Below are 20,391 nucleotides of genomic sequence, written 5' to 3' on the forward strand. Positions count from 1 at the left end.
TTCTGCCAAAATTTAGGAAACCCAATAGAGATTGGAGTTTTTTAATTGTATTTGGTGGTTGTAATTGTGCGCAATTTTCTAAGAATTGTGGCCCTAGGCTCTTTCCTTCACTCGATAGCTCATATCCCAGAAACAGGATGCTAAGGAAGGCTATTTTTGTTTTTTTTAAGTTGAATTTGTAGCCAGAACAATGCAGGCTACCCAACTTAAATGTTGTAGTAATTCATCATCCAGGCGACAGATATCATCTACAAAGGACAATGCTTCAGGGTCAATGTCGTGCAAAATTGCAGTCACACGAGCTGCAAACAGTCCTGAACTGTTTTTGTACCCCTGAGGTAAACAACTGAATTTTGTCTGGGAGCCTAGTGCACTGAAACTTGTTATGTCTCTACTCTCAAGCGCTATATTCTGGCAGAAGAAACCATTGGAAATGTCCAGTGTTGTATTGTATTTTTTGCACACTATGTTGTTCATCAGTGCTGTGCTATCTGAATTTTGTATAGGATATGTTTGTGTATCACTGTTTATATGTCTGTAGTCTAGGACTATTCTGTATGAATGGTCCAGTTTAGCTACTGGGAATAAAGGATTAATAATTGGTGAGACACAGGGTTCAATTACTCCCTGGTACTTTAATTGTGTGAGAATTTCTCTCACAGGTGCTTTAGCATCATGTATTATTGGATACTGAGGTTGAGGTTGGGGTTGATTTTTAATAGGAATTACATGGTAGGGGGATTCTTTAACCTATCCTACGTACTTGCAATATAACACTGGTGCCTGCACCAATGCCCAATCGATGGCGTAGTATTCAGCGAGTTCCTCCGGAGCAAGGTGCGAGAAAGAACGTTTCATAACATCTTCCCCATATGGGCAGGTAAAGACAAATTCAGGTGACCAATCTTGCTCAGCCAACAAAACAACATATATATTTACCACGCAATCCCAAAAGATTGCGTCTATTATGCGTTCAATGTCTCCTTCTAACTGTAGCGTTTCTTTATACACCCTATGATGCATGGAGACACGCATGTCCGCAGTTTCTAATTGTAGAAAGTCATCAGTTGCCATTACCTCCAGATGCTCTAGAAGACTCCGGCAAACTATTGTGACCTCTGCCGAGCTGTCTAGCAGCGTTAGTGACCACTTCCTGTTCTTCAAGAGGACCCTCTTCTTGAGTGGCATGTTGAACTGCAACTGCTGCAACCTTTTTCTTTTTAAATTGGGGTTTTTGTTGGGGGGGTTTCTATTCATTTTTAACAGAAACCTCTGTTGAGCATTGTGATTCCTGTCTCGGTTTCACGTACTCTGTTCTTTGCTCTGACCGCCCACCTCTCTCACTGCGTTTTTCCGATGAGTCCTGAAAGGAACGAGATTGGCGTGTATCAATATAGTGATATCTGTCAGGCGTTTTAATATTATCTCTATTTCCGAGATTATATCTATTCTGTGGGGTCTCCCATTTCCTTTTTAGGTGTTTCTTGTTTTTTACCCCAGCGTTTCTTGTTACCCTCAGGAGCTTGCTTGGAAAAATCTTTATTAGATTTGCCCTGAAATTGTAGTTTAGTTCGTCGGGCCACTAGACTATCTCGACCAATACTAGAATAGGTCTCTGCGATAATCTTTGGCAGCTCGCGTTCTTGATCCTGTTGAGGAATATCTTGGAGCCGCATGCGCACTGCTAGTGCAACTGCTTCCTCTTTAAGGTTACTCAAAATAATTGAGGAAACTGTGGCAAAGTTGCCCATTAATTGCATCCCTAAATCTAGGGCTGGGGCAGCCCCTTAATTTGGCTTGAATTTGTTTCAACATTTCCGGCAAGTTGGCAAGTGTCGGTGTACCATATGCGGTAGTATAGAGCGCGGCAAATACAGTGCCCCATGTATTACAGTTATCTACTGTGGGGACCATCCCACATGGCAAGCAGAATTATGTTTATCCTGAGGTCCCGTATGGGGAAATACTGCTTCCAGTGCATTTATTTTTTGAGCTAACCGAAACAAAATTTCTTCTCGTTTGGCGGGTACTTTACCCATGATCGAATGTACAGTTGCAGGATTATTACCTGGCGTCACTGCAGGTGGTTGCGCTGGAGGAGCACGTGCTGGGTTTGTATTCAATGTTTGCATTAAAAAACTGTACTAATCATCTATATATTGCCGTCAGCTCTGTGTATAAGTGACAGACTTCAGCTACTGCTAAGTTCGCTACTGCAGGGTGAGGTGTATAAGTGTCCAATTAGGGCCAGGTAGGACCATCATTACTTAGAGGACCTAACCTAACTGGAAATATTGTGTGGGGTAGGGCACCATCAAGCCAATTATTATGTTTTTGATAAGATAAAGGTATTTCTAAATACGCATATGCTCTGTATTGCAAGTGTATAGTGATTAAATGTGTTTGTGTTCCCATCAGCTGCTGGAAATGTGTCCCAAGAATAGAAGAGTTCTGTTCTATAAGCTGCATGTGTGTCCACCACAAATGTGACTGGACCCCCCTGGGCCGTTAGGCCATTTGCCAGTAAATGTGCAGTCAGGGGCTGTCTCATATTGACTGCAATTGCTACCTGTTGTGGGTTCGCCATAGTGGATGGTGAATTTGTTCAGAGAAGTCACATGAAATGGGATTTTCCTTTTAGAGTTCAAGCTTGAACAACCTCCAGCGTCAGATAGGGTGCCCTACTTAGCTGAGGAGGAAATCCTCTATACCATGGACGTCTCCGTATATTGTACTGAGGTGTCTTTGTATATAGTGAGACAGAGATACTCAGGTGGACCCGAAAATTAGAGCCTGACCAAATGTTGGCGGCGCTATGTCACGTAGGCTCTCATTATTCTAATGAGACTACTGGATTTTGAGCGTCAGAATCGCCCGCGGTGTGGGAGACTGACTCTAACCCACTACAGGTGACACCTGTCACTCCAATCCGGGTTTTGCTCCGGCTAACTAGCAGTGCCTCATCTGCACCCAAGGGCGGGATGATTGGGCAGCGGAACGCATGACATAATTGTTTTCTCAGGGAAACCGTGGTCGCTCAGGTCTCATCCGTTTCTCTCAGTTACATTAGTCTCACATACATAATGACAATCAGAGGCAGTATAGGTTTCAATAATCTTTTAATGAAATGACTGCATCTTAGATAGCAAAGCATGGGCTGCAAAAACCAGGACGATACAGCATGACAAGATTAAAATTGTGACAAGGAGAGTAAAGCATAGAAATAACGCTACCATATTGTCACTAGAGTCAATAGACTAATTCCTACCTAGGCTATATTAGAGCACAGTGTGTTAAGTTCTAATTCTGCCCTTCAGGTTCCCCTGGGAAGACATCATCCCTCATACCTGAGCAAAGGCCTGAAATATGCATAAGCAGTTGTAGCGAAGCATTCAGCAATCAGCATACAGTTGTGGTTCTCTGGCTGGAATCTCCCTCTAACGTGCAAGGGACAGGGAAGTGTTTTCATAATAAAACATCGGATGTTCTGAGAAAATGTCCCTACGTAAGGATGTGTGTTTTCTATGAATGTCAGAAACAAACTTTATACCACGTTCACCAGCAACCTATCTCACTGCAGCCTTGGAAGAAGCACAGAGTGAGCAAGAATGTCTTGTTTGAGAAAAAGAGTGCTGGTCTAGGCAAAAACAGCTAGATAGGGAGAAAATAAAACAAGACCGTAAAAGTGGCTACTGTAGCTATGATAAAGTGAAGCCGAATAAAATATATCTAGGTTAAAGTGCACAGCGGCAGGGCTAGTATGTTAAAATAACATGTATGAAGCTATAACTAAAATGGCTACACAACAGGACGAGCTGGTTACGTCTTCGGCACACAAGCGCTGTGGCCAAGGACGTAACCACTCGTCCCCAAGGGGTTAATAGGTTGAGGCTGCCCTTACATACAGGTCTCAGAATATTAGGATTAATGTCAGTGCCTAATTTGAGTTGATGGTTGCAGGTTGAGCCCACTTGCACTAATTCTTGGGGACCCGCAATAATGTTTCCTCAGCTGACATTGTTCCTGAACAAGAGAGAGAAAAAAAAGCAAAAGGGGGAAAGGAGAAAGAGAAAGATGCAAAAATTATGACAAAGGGAGAAAGCAAAAAAAATGAAAAACAACCTGAAAGAGTGAGATAAAGGTGCAGGGAGTGCCTGGTGGTGGATGAAAGTGGCACAGGGGAGAATCACGTCTAAGCAGTCTTGGTATTCCACTACCTTGATATTTGAAATTGCCAGGCTCCTGAGCAAATCAAAGACCAGGCAGTAAAGTGGCAAAGGCGCAAAGATTCCATGTTGTCTGCAGATGTTAGAATTCAAGTGATAACTGTCAAACATTCAAACTCCTCTAAAACACTGAAGCTTCCTAACAATGGACTTCCTATCACAGTGACAGCTGTGAGGGGCTTTAGGGCCAATGCTATAGTATCACCTGAAACCCTTGGTCATGCTGTGTAGTAGCAGCAGCTGAACATGTCTGAACTGAGAAGGTTAACAGAAAATCTCACTGCTGGTACCTGTGTTGCCATGCGGAGCTGAAGCTGTGGTGTGCTATCCAGCTTCAGCCTCTTAGCTAAAATATTGCTGGTACTTGAGTCCAGGTGTCTTGCAGAACCTGGTGCAGATAGGCAAATCCCCAGACAGCTCTCCACTGTGATACCCGCCACCACAGAGAACTTCCATCATGCAGGCCAATGGGTCCAAACACTGATCTACATCATGGCTTCCGTGGCAAGGAAAACACCAGGCCCCTATGTAGACCAAGGGGTCCCAGGTGAAGGATTAAAAAATACCCGTGGAGCCAGTGTGATACTTCTCCCACCCACAACGCACCATTGGTTTAAAATCCCAAACCTATTACCTCACAACTTCTGTTGTAATGCGTCTGCTTCCCCCTTCTGCAGCCGTTGCCTGCTTTTTCCTCCTCACCATCTCCCAAAGCCTCAGCCCTGGTCTTTCTCCTTTCGCCCCTCCACATCCTCAATCCACACTCTCCTCTTCCACAAAGTTACATATGGAACTGACTAGGTATCTAGGTATTCTACAGTTGCCTTTGTAGAAATGTGCATATTCATATAGTTGGGTAATTTTTAGGTCTCCCCTATGACGCTGCTTGTACATGCACTCTCGCTTGCAAGACATATTGTATACAACAAGGGGCTTTGCCAATGTTTGTTATGTGTGCAGCATAAGAGATGTGCTCATGTAAGCGCTAAGTGATTGTGAACAGTGTGAGTGAATGCAGCTTGAGTGGCACGAATGTAGGGTGAAAGGTGTGCTGATGTGAGTATAGGGCAAGATACATGAGTACAAGATGAGAGAATGGCCATGAGTGGTGGGTGAGAGAAGTGCTTACAGAGTGAAAGGAATGCGTGCAGAGTGGGTGGCATGAGAAGTGTAAATTCAGGATGAGTGGTCTGCCTGTGACTGTATGAGTGCAGGTTGTGCGACAAGAGTGAAGGGTGAGCTGTGGGAGCGAATGGTGAGCGCATGATGAAAGAAGTTAGTGCAGGGTGAGTGCTGTGTCCCTGTGAGTTTTGTCAGACTATTCTGCATGCGTGCAAGCAGGGTGAACTGCATGAGTGATGGAAGAATGTAGTGCCTGTCTGAGTGCAGGCTGAGCAACGTGCCTGTCTGAGTGCAGCGTAAGAGAAGGGAATGCAGGTGAGTGGTGTGATTTCAGGATGAGTTTTGTGCCTGCTTGAGTGGTGTGAGTACAGGGTAAATGGTGTGTCCATGTGAGTGAACGGTGATCTGTGAATGACCAAAATGCCTATGTAAGTGCAGGATGAGTGATGTACCCATGTAAGGTAGTGTGAGAGGAATGAGCACAGGGTGAATGATGTGCCCATATGAGTTTGGGTGCAGGTAAAATTGCAGATGGGGAAGTATGAGTGCATGGTGACTGATATGCTTTCTTGAGATTGAGTGCAGGGTGAGTGGTGAGACCGTAGGGTGAACAGTAAGAGTGATAGGTGAGTGGAGTATCATGTGAGTGCAGGGTGAATGGTGTGCATGTGTGTGTGCAGGGTTAACGACATGCAGGGTAAAGGACGTAAGTACATGGTGAGAGGTGTAAGTACAGTCTGATCACTATGAGTTCAGGGTGAGTGGTGAAACTGCAGGGTGAGAGTGACAGGTGAGTGGAGTGTCATGTGGGTGCAGGCTGAGTAGTGTGCTCCTGTGGGCGCAGGGTAAGAGGAGGGTTAATAGCGTGAGTGCATGGTGAGCAGTGTTAGTACAGTGTGATTGCTGTGAGTGCAGAGTGAGCGATGAGACAGCTGGGTGAGTGTTGTTCTCATGTGAGAACAGGGCAAGAGGAGGATAAACTGACTGAGTGCATGATGAGAGGTGTAAGTACAGTGTGATCGCTGTGATTGCAAGGTGAGCATTGAGAATGATGGGTGAGTTGTTTGAATGCAGGAGGCATTCCCAGACACTCTGAGTAACTCAGCATGATATCCATAGTAGCGAGTGGTATCTCAGATTTTGTTTAAACTATTTCTATTATGCCATCAATCAGGGATGGAGGATGGAGGAAATAACTTATTTGTGGGTCCTGCAACAACCTTTCAGACTCTTGATATGCCTTGATAAATGACACATTGATTTGCCTTGAAATTGGAAAGGATGTGGCATAACTGCCAGAGCTGCTGACTTTGAGTAGGGAAACCAGGTTTGAGTATCCGCATCAGCTTAATATCCTGTGATTTTGCTTAAATCACTTAGGTGGTCATTATGACCATGGCGGTGATAACTCCCATAGAGAGCAAGTGTAGCACACCAACCCCCCACGCCACAGCAGTAGCCATTTACAGCCAGGTGGAAGCCAAGGTACCGCCCACAATATTACGACATAGCAAACCTCTAGGATTTCTGGGGCGGTACCAATGCCACCAAAAGCCTGGTAGAAGCACAGTACAGAAAAGGAAAGACTCACCATATGGGACACATAGAAGACCACAGTCGCCATGGAACAGGAACTAAAAGTCTTCTCGATGCTCTTCTATACCATGGAACATCAATGCCAATGAAGACGATGACGGTGAGAACCGCTGCCTAGCACACAAGGGAGGTAGGGAGGAAAAGGAGAGTGACACACACATGCACAACACACGCCATACACACACACACCATACACACGACCAGCTTCAGATGAAAATGTCACAGGACCCACGTCATAATAATGCAAGAACAACAGTTAGGCAGTACTGATATTGTAATTGCATGCTAATAGCCACCGTATTGTCCATATGACAAATATACTTGATTCACTGTTCCGAAAGGGCCAATGGCCAGTGCAAAGTACAAAAGGCCCACATGGCCACAGGGCACAATCCAAGGCACAACTCATTCCCTGACGTAATTCGCACTACACTGTGCAGGGGCATCATGTTGTGAATGGCCAGGCACCTCAGGGGGAAAAGGGGTGGGGGCACCTCAACTGAAGTGGAGGATTTGCCCACTGGTTCTGGAGGGGGCTCCATGCCCATTACAATTAGCTGGGGAGCGCAAGGGTACAGTCTCTGAGTTGAGGGACTTGCCCACTGGTTCTGGAGGGGGCTCCCTGCCCATTACAATTAGCTGGGGAGCACAAGGTCACAGTCTCTGAGTTGGGGGACTTGCCCACTGGTTCAGGAGGGTGCTCCATGCCTGTTACAATTAGCTGTGGAGCGCAAGGTCACAGTCTCTGAATTGGGGGACTTGCCCACTGGTTCTGGAGGGGGCTACATGCTCATAACAATTATCTGTGGAGTGCAATGTCACAGTCTCTGAGTTGGGGGACTCGCCCACTGGTTCTGGAGGGGTCTCAGTTTACAACAGTCCCTGGAGGGTGGCCCACATGAACTCTGCTGGAGGTGAGGGCTCCTGTGTCCCAACTGGAGATGAGGGCTGCTGTATTCCAGCTGGAAGTGAGGGCTCCTGTGTCTCCACTGGAGGTGAGGGCTGCTGTTTTCCAGCTGGAGATGAGGGCTGCTGTGTCCCAGCTGGTGGTGAGGGCTGCTGTGTCCAACTGGAGGTGAAGGCTGCTGTTTTCCAGCTGGAGGTGATGGCTGCTGTATGCCAACTGGAGATGAGGGCAGCTGTTTTCCAGCTGAAGGTGAGGGCTGCTGTATCCCAGCTGGAGGTGAGGGCTGCTGTTTTTCAGTTGTAGGTGAGGGCTGCTGTGTCCCAGCTGGAGGTGAGGGCTGGTGTGTTCCAGCTAAAGGTGAGGGCTGCTATGTCCCAGCTGAAGGTGAGGGCTTCTGTGTCCCAGCTGGAGGTAAAAGCTGCTGTGTCCCACCTGGAGGTGAGGGCTGCTGTGGTGTCCCAACTGGAGGTGAGGGCTTCTGTTTCCTATCTGGAGGTGAGGGCTCCTTGCTCACTGCTGTTGGAGGGGGGCTCTTGCCTAGCTTAGTTGGTGGAGTGGAAACCTTCCCTTTCCTGGTTGGTGTGGTGGGATCCTTCCCTCTCCTGGGTGGTGGAGTGGGATCTTTTCCTTTCCTGCCCCATGACTAGGAGGTGCCTCCACTGTCCCCATAGACTGTTTGGCTGAGGTGCTGGGCTGGGTCGTTGTGACCCTGCTCTTACGGGCAGGATGGGGGCAGGGGGAGGGAAGATGTCAAGTTGGGCAAAGAAAAGCTTCTTAAGGAAGGTGAGGCGGGATGAGGGAGGAGGGATGGGAGTGGAGGTTGAGGGAGTGGTTGTTGGAGGTGTATGTCTGCTGACTTTGGGTGCAGGTGCATGGGCAGTGTGCTGATGTGAGGAGGATGGCTGTTGGGTGTCTGAGTGTGTGAGTTTGTGTCTCTTAGGAGGGGGCAGACAGGATGTGAGAGGACACGGGATGCATGGATGGATGTTGTGGAGGTGTCTGCAAGTGAGGTGTGTTTCCTGCTTGGTGTGGTGATGGTGGTGGTGGTGGCTGTTGATGCAGTGCATGCAGGTGTGAGTGCGGATGTGACTGTGAGGGAGGAGGAGGAGGGGGAGACAGTGGAGTCAGTGGATGTTGTTGTGTGTACAACTGTCTTTTGTTTGTGTGAGTGCTTGTGGCCTGAAGTGTGCTGTCTGTGTTTGTCTGTGCCACTCTTGTGTGATGTTTTGTGTGCATGCTTGTCTGCATGTGTGCATGGGATGGGCTGGGGTTCAGGAGTTTGGGACTGGGAAGTGGTAGTTGGAGGGGGGACAGTAGGAACAGGGACAATGGCTGCCATCAGAGAGGAGGCCAGAGCCTGGAATGACCCCTGTTGGGCCACCAATACACTGTGAATGCCCTCCAGGAATGCATTGCATTGCTGCATCTGGGTTTCCAGCCTCTGGATGGAATTCACAATGGTTGACTGCCCTACAGAGATGGATCTCAGGAGGTCAATAGCCTCCTCACTAAAGGCAGCAGGGCTCACTGGGGCATGGCCTAAGGTACCTGGGACGAAAGAGATGCCCACCCACTTGGGTGAGCGGTCACGGGCAACTCAGTGATGGGCTACTGGGAGGGCTGTGCTGATATGGACGGTGGTGGCTGTACCTGCAGCTGGAGTGGTTCCAGAGGTGTCCGCCACGACCAGGGAGCTTCCATCAGAGGACGTATCTGAGTCAGTATTATCACCTTCTGTCTCCGTCGTGGTGCTCCCCTCGCACTCTGTCCCACTGATCCCCTCCTCGTCAGTGGACTCTGCCTCCTGGGCCCTGTGGGATGCAGCTCCCTCTGTCACCGGTGCCCCTGCTCCTCCGCCAGAAGATGCTAATGCACACATGGATAGGATGACCGAAGAATAAAAGGGTAGAGAGAGAAAGGGATCACTGGGTCAATAACAGCACCAACACCTCAGATGGCATACACATTATGGTCACACACAGGGATCAGGATTGAGCACCCTGTAGCACACTGGCATTACATTTGCTAGGTACCACAGCAAGATGTGAGCAAAACACCGCCAACTACACCCCTCCTGGGAGCCACTAAGCCCTGTCTGACATGGAATGCAACCTAGCTAGATTACCAGATTTAGCAATACAACCTTTAGCCTTGAGCTGGATCACACTGCGTTCTCTGAGCTGGCATTAAGGGGCACCCACTAACTGACACCCACCACCATGCCACCTACCAATCATAGTTGTAACGCACACTGTACTCACCCCCTTGTGGCTGCTCTGATGCCCTCAAGTGCCCATCCAGCTCTGGGTAGGTCACCGCCAGTATGTGGGCCAATAGGGGAGTCAAGTTGCGACGGGCACCCTGCCCTCGTTGGGAGGCCATCCCCAGCTGGTCCTCAGCAGTCTTCCAGGCCCAAAGTCTCAAATCCTCCGACCTCTTCCTACAGTGGGTGCTCCACCTGCTGTAGACCTCCTGGGTCTGCACGTCCTTGGCGATGGCACATCACAATCCCTTCTTCTGATGGGCACTGACCTGCAGAGGAAACACAGACAGGAGGACACCATTAACCAGACAATCCAGCCTGTTACACATATGGCCCACAAATCCCCTTCCATCCCCATTGGCACACACATCACCCAGCGCCCACCATGTACACCACCACCAGACATACGACCCCCCAAATGACACGATACCTGCACACACATCTCCATGCAACCTCATCACATGCCTCGTGCCCAAGGTGTACTCACCTGTTGTTCTGGAGGCCCATACAACAGCCCATAATGGGGTAGGACCCATCCACCAAGCGCTCCTCTGAAGTGAAGGCAGGACCCCTTTCCCCAGTCACACAGGCCATGGCTGTATCCAGACACAGGTCACAGCAGCACTTGCAGGGTAGGTGTTGTCCTGTGGAAAGTCAGGAAACAAGTAGGGTTATAGCCAGAGAATGGTGGCCACGTATGCGGGGGTTTACACCGTCACCGCCGCCGGTGATCCCCATTGGCCATTGTACTCCATAGAGCCCCATGTTATACAATGATGAATAGCACGGTGGTGCAAGACCACCTTCCGCCATGACGCGCAACGCAGGTAGAGTTAGCTTACTTCCATCTGTCCCTACATACAGGACAGGCGGTCGCCATTTTATGGTGGTAGACAATATTGAGATAATCGAGAACTGCGTCATATCTATAATTTGTACATACATTGCCATTACCAATGTCCCATCACGTTACTGCTCTATGTTCACTGAGGTGGTGGTTCCATTGTTCAAATTGTGACAACCTACTCACTCTTGTGTCCCTTAGATACCTACCACTGCAGAGGAATCGGAGGAGGAGGCAAGATCCTGTGTACAGACCCCTTGTGGACTTGGCTACACTAGAAGACAGGCACATAATACTCACCTATAGACTGGACAGGGCCACAATCACAGAGCTGTGGACTCAATTGGAGCCTGATCTGATATCTGCTACACGTCATCACAATGGCATCCCCCCTGTTGTGCAGGTTCTATCTGTGCTCCATTTCCTGGCAACTGGCTCTTTCCAAGTGACATTGGCTTTTCAGCAGGAATGTCACAGCCAATGTTCTCAATCGTGTTGGCAAGGGTTTTGTCTGCCTTGGTGAAACACATGTGCAGCTACATTGCTTTCCCCCAGGTGGAAGATTTGGCCACTTTAAAAGCTGGATTCTATGCAATGGGACCTATACCCAAAATGATTGGGGCAATTGACGGTACACATGTTGCGTTTGTTCCCCCCGCCAGAATGAACAAGTGTTCAGGAATCAGAAGAGTTTCCACTCTCTAAATGTGCAAATGGTGTGCCTGGCTGACCAGTACATCTCCCATGTCACTGGCAAGTATCCTGGGTCAGTGCATGACGCCTTCATCCTGAGGAATAGCAGCATCCCAAATGTGATGGCACAACTACAGAGGCACAGGGTGTGGCTAATTGGTGAGCCGGACTTCCCACCCAATGTATGTCAGTGTATGCTTTCTGGTGTTGACCCTATACCACTGTGTAAGGCTAATGTTTGTCCCTCTATACATGCAGGTGACTCTGGCTACCCAAACCTATCATGGATCCTGACCCCAGTGAGGCATGCCAGTACAGGGGCTGAAATTGGTATAATGATGCACATGGGTGAACCAGGAGAATAATTGAAAGGACCTTTGGCCTCCTGAAGGCCAGGTTCAGATGCCTCCATCTGACAGGTGGATCCCTGTGCTACTCACCCGAGAAGGTCTGCCCGATAGTAGTGGCATGCTACATGTTGCACAACCTGGCCCTCAGAAGACATGTGCCTTATCTGCAGCAGGAGGATACTGGAAATGCCCCTTTGGCAGCAGTGGACCCTGAGGACAGTGGGGATGAGGAGCCAGAGGATGAGGATGTGGACAACAGAACATCAGGTATACGTCAATACGTCAAATGACACACTGGTGAGACAGTGGAACTGACCATTCCTCTGATTAATGATGTTTCCTGTGTGACTGTAGCAGGATGGCATTCACTTGCTTTGCATCTCTACTTACTGTCCCTTATGGCTTCTCATTGTTCAGATGTACAGACTGTCAACAGTGTACTGATGTGATGACTACAGACAGATACAGGTCATAAAATGTATGCTATCACAGTGTTCAGATCATTTGCACATGATGTGACTGTTTCCATATGTGCACATTTTCATCACATAAAACACTTTCACTTCGGTTGTGTTCAAGGGAGTTTATTATAGTGCAAATTATTGACAGAAAAATGCAATGGAATGGGGTGATGGTTGAGACAACTCAAGTGTATTGTTCCAGTTTGTTTGTAGCACAGGTCCACTGTCCAAGGGGCCATAGGAAGGGGAGCAATGGCAGTTCAAAGTGGACAAGGTGACACAGTGGAACACAAGGGGGACATTCAGGAGGGTCTCATTTCCTGGCGGTGGTCTTAGTCTTGGCAGGTGTCTCTGGCTTCTGTCTGGGTCACAGGGAACGTTTGTGGGGTGGTTCACCTTCTGTAGGAAGATAGGTGCTGGTGGCCTGCGGCAGGGCCTCCTCCCCACTAGATGCAGTGGAAGTGGTTGGCTGGTCAGTAGACTGGCTAGTGGTAGGGGCACGCTGGTGTGCTGTCCATTCCCTCATGATGTTGGCCATATCTACCAGCACCTCTGCTATGGAGACCATGGTGGTGTTGAGGGCCTGCAAATCCTCCCTGATCTGCTGATGGTGAACCTCCTGCAGCAGCTTGTTCTCCTGCATGTTGGTAAGGATCTGGCCCATCTTGTCCTGGGATTGTTGGTAAGCCCCCAGGACATTGGTGAGTGCCTCCTGGAGAGTCGGTTCCCTGGGCCTGTCCTGCCCCTGGCGCACAGCGGTCCTCCCAGTGTTCTTGTTACCCTGTGCCTCTGTCCCCTGAACAGTGTGCTCACTGCCACTGACCCCAGGTCCCTGATTGTCTTGGGGGTGAGGTGTGGACTGGGGTCCCTTTTACAGGTAGGCACACTGCTGATTGACGTGTCCTAGGGACAGAGGTGTGGGGACGTTGGGTGGGTGTTGTGGTGTTGGATACTGATGGTGGAGGCTACGTGGGCTGGGGTGGCCGACTGACAAGTGGTCCCTGATGGGCCAGGTAGTTCATCCAGATCCTGAAGTTCAGCGTAACTATCATCACTGGGGGCATCTTCTGTTGGGGGACTGGTTAGTCATGGTACCTACTCGCCGCTGAGGTTTAGCTGGGGCACCTGTGGGGATGTAAGTGATGTATTATACTTCATGTCTGTGACTTATTGTACATCCCTTGCTTCCCCTCTATTGTTGCTGTTGCCCTGCCATCTTTGTTTGTGTATGGTGAAGGATTGTGTGCTTGTTAGTTCTCAATGCTCTGCATGCTTTGATGATGGGTGTCCATGCAGGGCTGGGAGGGCTGTCCATGCATTGGGAGAGCAAGCAGGGCTTGGCATTGGGGTTAGTTAGATGTGTAAGTGCAGTGTGTGGGATGGAGTGGAGTGATGGGAGTGAGGGTGAGGGGGTGAGATGGCATGCAGGTATAGGGGGTGATAAGTAGTAAAGATTGACTCACCAGTGTCCAGTCCTCCGGCTACTCCAGTGAGTCCCTCAGGATGCAGTATTGCCAAGACTTGCCGCTCCCATGCTGTGGGCTCTGAGGGAGGGGGTGGGGGTGCATCGCCAGTCCTCTGGATAATGAGCTGGTGCCTTGCTGCCACGAAACGTACCTTCCCCCGTAGGTCGTTCCACCTCTTCCTGATGTCCCTTGCTATGTGATGCTGTCCCACGGCGTTCACCCTGTCAATAATTCTCCGCCATAGCTCCATCTTCCTGGCAATGGATATTTGCTGTACCTGTGCTCCAAACAGCTGTGGCTCTACCCTGACTATTTCCTCGACCATGACCCGCAACTCCTCATCAGTGAAACAGGGGTGCCTTAGTGGGGACATGGGTGTTGTGTGGTGTGTGGTGTGCAGAGGGTGTTAAGTGATGTAGTGAGGTGTGGGATGTGGGGTGCGTGACGGATGGATGGGTGTTTGTGGTGTGTGTGTAGTTGTCTCACTGGTCTTCGTGTTAGTCTTGTGGCGCTTTTTGATATTGTAAAGGGTGGTGTGACATGTGGGTGTGTGTTTTATAGTGCTGTTGGTGTGTGGGTGTGGTGTGTGTATGAGTGTCAGGTGTTTGTTTCTGGGACCTGTGGAAAAACAACAAAGCCTCATTAACAAGTAAATGGCCTTTTAAAAACCTGTGAAATTCTTAGATGAGGCGGATATGAGATGGCAGCCACTATTTAGCCAGCCCACCGCAGCTCAAGAACTGTGTGTGTCGGCAAGCTGCCTCAGTCTGGGCTGAGACACGATGGGGAGGTCTAAAGCACTTTCAGCCCTATGGGTGTTGGGCGTCTGTCACATGATCCTTCCTCTCTCGCTCTACCACCTCTTTGTCTAGTTTGTTGGAGATGTACCCCAATCTCCTCTTCTCTCTGTTCTTCTCTTCATCCCCCTTTTTATACCTGTCTGCCCCCCCTCCCCCGGCTGTCTGAAGCATTTTTTTCCTTTTCTATTGTCCTATACGACTGTTTATACGATATTACCACTGTCCCTACATGCCCTAGTATGTCTACCTATGCCATCATACCCCTACTCCTCCTTATGCTGTTTTATACATACCTGTATTCTTGTACCTCTAGCCCTGACTATATCCTAGAAAATATACCTTAACATATACCCTTGCTCCTCTCTACACATACTTATTCTGTTGTAACTCTAGCCCTACCTATACCCTAGAATGGGTGCACCTGTTTAGGCCTATGAAGGCATGTAGGCACTACAACTTGCACATTAGTCTGCTTGGGGACAGTTAAACTGGGTTGTTTGTCAAATCTCATTTGAAGTTTTTTTTTAACCTGACATTTGATACTCATCAAGCACTTAACCCTCCCCCACAATCAGTTCAGGCAACTGTTTAAAAGTAGAACTCCCTATCAAAATGCAAGGAGTGTAGACAGGCATTTTTTTCTTTCCGCTCTGAACCTGGAAGCTCCAATCTCTCCCAAATAGGTCACAAATGCATCACACCACGCAAACCATCTTACAGGAGGCTTGCCTGGGGTATCTGGAAAAGATGACTGATTACATTATGAAGCTAAAAGCTACAACTGGTGACTAGGGGTAGAGGGTAGCATAAAAAAGGTGTGATGAAGAATTACAGTCTCATCACACAAGCAATGGCTACTAACTAGAGTGTGTCCTTGTGGGTAGAACGCAGCACAACTGTCGTAGCCCCAAGTTAAAAAAAACAAGGATGGTTCACAGACGAAAAGGTTGTACAGACATTTTAATGAACTCTCTGAGGCTGGATTGCTGTTTGAATGTTTCAAAAATCCAAATCTCAATGTTTTCTTAATTCCAACATATAAAGTGTACAGACAGGAAAAGATGCTGGAACTCAAAATTAGCTATGATGGGAGAGTCCATGCCAAAACTTTACCTACATGACCTAGAAATGATGCGAACAAGAGTTATTTAAGCCTACCAGTTGAAACTTCGTGCACCAGTTAATCAAAGATGTCTCAGGACTTGCTGAAGGCAGCACGCAGATATGACCACCTATGAAAGAACCTAAACAGTACACATGCTAGTGTTGGAGTGTAGCTTTTATAATAAAAAATTAACATGAACTGCTTGCAAAATAATGTGTAATGAAGCTGCATAGAAAACGCATTGATATGTTTCTAATGTACGCATTTGAAATTTGCCCACGGGGAGTGGCCACCAATGTATACGATGATTTATGAAATTGACTAATAATGAATTACTAATGTACTAATGTATGATTCTGTTTTAGCATTAAGAGCTATATGTTAAGGTTTTGCTGAATAAATCATTAGGCCTTAGTTAGCGAGAGTCTGCGCCTAGCTGCCTGGTCTCACATTAAATGTGTTTTTCTAACGTGCAGTGTGCTGTCTTCCTGAGAATTGTCTGGCAAATTCAATTTAACGTCGTGTCACAAAGAGACATCAGCTATTAGAGGGACACCCCTGCTGTTACTCTGGCATTCCGCCTTTACCTTTGCTGCTTTGATTCTTGAAAATCATCCTCAACTTGTCTTGCCCGATATCTATTTCTTCTCCTCCTTAAGAAGGAAGAACTTTCTGCCCTGTTAGCTGAGACTTTGCTGTTCTATCCTGGCTGATGGCGGATCGACTATTGTGCTGAGGACGAAGATTGACTCTGTATGCTGACCCATTACGGAGGGAAACTATATGATAATGAAATTGTAATTGTCCGCTTGCCTTTCCTTTCTTGGTACCAACTGCTTTTGACAGAGACCATAGTTAGATGTTTTCCAAATTTGGGTTACTAAATTGTTTTGCATGAAGCCCAACATGCTGATGCTAATTCGAGGTTAGTCAAGGGGTTCACAAATGTTGGTGCAAACAGACAGAATGACTGAATCTTTGCTTTGTTGAATAGTGTACTAATGATACTCTGCTAAATAGATACATGTTGACGCCGTGTTTTGTTCTAATGTTTATCATCTTTGCTTTGCTTAAATCTTACTCAAGTTGCCATATTGTGACTTTATTGATGTGTTTTCTGGTATTGAGACTAATAAACTTGCTGGTAGAGTGTAACTAATAGGGAATAAATATGATAACTATTACAACATTTTGTGTGGTTATTCATGGCTGAAGGTCAAGGTGGGTTTTGATTCCTATTAATGTCATTAACTAATTTGATTAATTTGCTGTTGTGAATATTGATGGGACTACTGACCTATCAATTGATATGCTGATTAGTTATCTTGTCTTAAGGTGTCTCCAATCAGGGTCAAAAGATTCATTGGCCTAAAACGAGTCCCAGACTAAGGTGGTCATTACAACCCTGGCGGACGGTGTTAAAGCGGCGGTAAGACCGCAAACAGGCCGGAGGGAAAAAAAGGGAATTATGACCGTGGCGGAAACCGGCAACAAAGACAGCCACTTTAACACTCCGACTGCCACGGCGGTACAGACAAACAGCGTGGCGGTCACCGCCAACAGACAGGCGGGAGACAAAGTACCGCCAACGGTATCACAACCTACCAATCCGCCACCTTTTCTGGGGCGGATTCACCGTGGGTAAAAACACGGCGGAAACAGCCATTTCAATGGGAAAACGCTCACCTCTACACACTCCACGAGGAACGAGGACACCATGGAGCCGAAACTTCAAATACTCCCTGCGATAGTCTTCCTGCTCCTGTACGATCATCATCAACGCCGGCACCGAAGACAACGGTGAGTACTGCACCTATGACATAGGGGAGGCAAAAGTCACGGACACAAACATGCAACACCCCCACCCCCACGCCGACCCTCACCCACTACAACACACACACCAATGCATATCCAAACATTACAGTAACAACCCCCAACCCCCCGGAAGAATGCAAAAACAAAAGGAAATGAGTTCAACCATTGTAATATATCAAAATACAGTAACCAAATATATACAGATATATATACTCATTCAACAAAATATACATCACGATTAGTAGTGCAGGTAATGCACCATTCAATGTCCGTGGACCACTGGGCCCAAAATGCATGGGCGAGGCCCACACACGATACCTGAGCAAAACGGAGAGATCACTGCTGGGGCATCAGATAGAAATACAACAGGCACCTCAGGGGGAAGGGAGGCACCTCAGCCGGTTGACAGCACCACGCCAGATCCACGAGGGGGCTCCATGCCCATTGATGTATCCTGGGGAGTGCAAAGCCACAGTCTCTCAAGTCTCTACAGTGGGTGGGGTGCCCACTGTTACATCCTGGGGAGTGCAAAGCTACAGTCTCTCAAGTCTCTACAGTGGGTGGCTTGCCCACTGTTCAATCCTGGGGAGTGCAAAGCCACAGTCTCTCAAGTCTCACAAGTGGGTGGCTCGCTCACTGTTCAATCCTGGGGAGTGCAAAGCCACAGTCTCTCAAGTCTCTACAGTGGGTGGGTTGCCCACTGTACCATCCTGGGGAGTGCAAAGCCACAGTCTCTCAAGTCTCTACAGTGGGTGGGTTGCCCACTGTTCAATCCTGGGGAGTGCAAAGCCACAGTCTCTTAAGTCTCTACAGTGGGTGGCTTGCCCACTGTTCAATCCTGGGGAGTGCAAAGCCACAGTCTCTCAAGTCGATAACAGTCTCCACTGGTTCTGGAGGGGGACTGGTGCCCAGAGTGCTTCATCCTGTTCAGGACAGACGGAGTGGATGCTGTTCTCCACTGGTTCTGGAGGGGGACTGGTGCCCAGAGTGCTTCATCCTGTTAATGACAGACGGAGTGGATGCTGTTCTCCACTGGTTCTGGAGGGGGACTGGTGCCCAGAGTGCTTCATCCTGTTAAAGACAGACGGAGTGGATGCTGTTCTCCACTGGTTCTGGAGGGGGACTGGTGCCCAGAGTGCTTCATCCTGTTAAGGACAGACGGAGTGGATGCTGTTCTCCACTGGTTCTGGAGGGGGACTGGTGCCCAGAGTGTACACTCTCCCCGTGACGGTCCCAGTTCCGTCACTGCCCCTGCCGCACATGGGCTAGCGGTGCTTGAGTTGAAGGTGCTTGCCCTGTTCAGCGGTGCTTGCCATGGCGGTCTTTGCCCTGTTCAGCGCTGCTTGACTTTGCTGTCTCTGACCTGTTCAGCGCTGCTTGCCATGGCGGTCTTTGCCCTGTTCAGCGGTGCTTGACTTTGCTGTCTCTGACCTGTTCAGCGGTGCATGCCATGGTGGTCTTTGCCCTGTTCAGCGGTGCTTGCCCTGTTCAGCGGTGCTTGACTTTGCTGTCTCTGACCTGTTCAGCGGTGCATGCCATGGCGGTCTTTGCCCTGTTCAGCGGTGTTTGCCCTGTTCAACGGTGCTTGACTTTGCTGTCTCTGACCTGTTCAGCAGTGCATGCCATGGCGGTCTTTGCCCTGTTCAGCGGTGCTTGCCCTGTTCAGCGGTGCTTGACTTTGCTGTCTCTGACCTGTGTAGCGGTGTTTGCCATGGCGGTCCCTCATTGCCCAGCGGGTCTGTGGCTGCCGGGGCCCTCCTGGGCACTGACTCTGGCGGTGGCCTCCTGGCCAGTGACGATGGGACTGCCCTCCTGGGCACTGACTCTGGCAGTGGCCTCCTGGCCAGTGACGATGGGACTGCCCTCCTGGGCACTGACTCTGGCAGTGGCCTCCTGGCCAGTGACAATGGGACTGCCCTCCTGGGTACTGACTCTGGCGGTGGCCTCCTGGCCATGGCCTCCTGGCCAGTGACGATGGGACTGCCCTCCTGGGCATTGACTCTGGCGGTGGCCTCCTGGCCAGTGACGATGGGACTGCCCTCCTGGGCACTGACTCTGGCGGTGGCCTCCTGGCCAGTGACGATGGGGCTGGCGGTGGCCTCCTGGGCCGCGGGGATGATGGCGGGCTTCTCCGCCGTGCTGCTCTTCCCAGACTTTGGCGCTTTCTTCTGCCCCTTCCCCACCTTGTGAGGAGTCACAGCTGAGTGGACAGTCCCCCCGGGATCCTTGTGAGCGGCTTTGCCAGCTGGAGTCTTCCCCCTATCCCGTCGGGCACTGTCCAACTTCTAGTGCTTCACAGGGGGGGGACTGGCTGTGCTGTGGCTCTGTGTCACACTGGTTGCCCTGGTGCCCGGTGCACTCCACATACCTCTAACAGGCACCACTGGTACCGGAGATTTTTGGGCTGAGGTGCTAGTACGGGACCTATGAATTGGAGGGGGGGGGGTGGGAAAGAGGTCAAGGTTGCTCAGGAAAAGTTTCTTACGAACACTGGGACGGGTAGCTGGAGGGGGTCTGGGAGTGGAGAAGAGGAGGTGGTTGTAGGAGGTGTAACTTTTGTTGATTTGGATGCAGGTGTATGCGCTGGAGGCTGTCGTGAGGTGGATGGATGTTGGGTGGGTGTGTGCCCGCGTTTGTGTACTTTGGGAGGGGGCGTCACAGACACACTGGGAGAGGACACAGGGGACGTGTCAATGGTAATGGGGGTGGTGAGTGCAGGTGAGCGGGGTGTGGTGGTGGGTGT

Source organism: Pleurodeles waltl, chromosome 1_1 (assembly GCF_031143425.1).
Source record: "Pleurodeles waltl isolate 20211129_DDA chromosome 1_1, aPleWal1.hap1.20221129, whole genome shotgun sequence".
Lineage (NCBI taxonomy): Eukaryota > Metazoa > Chordata > Amphibia > Caudata > Salamandridae > Pleurodeles > Pleurodeles waltl.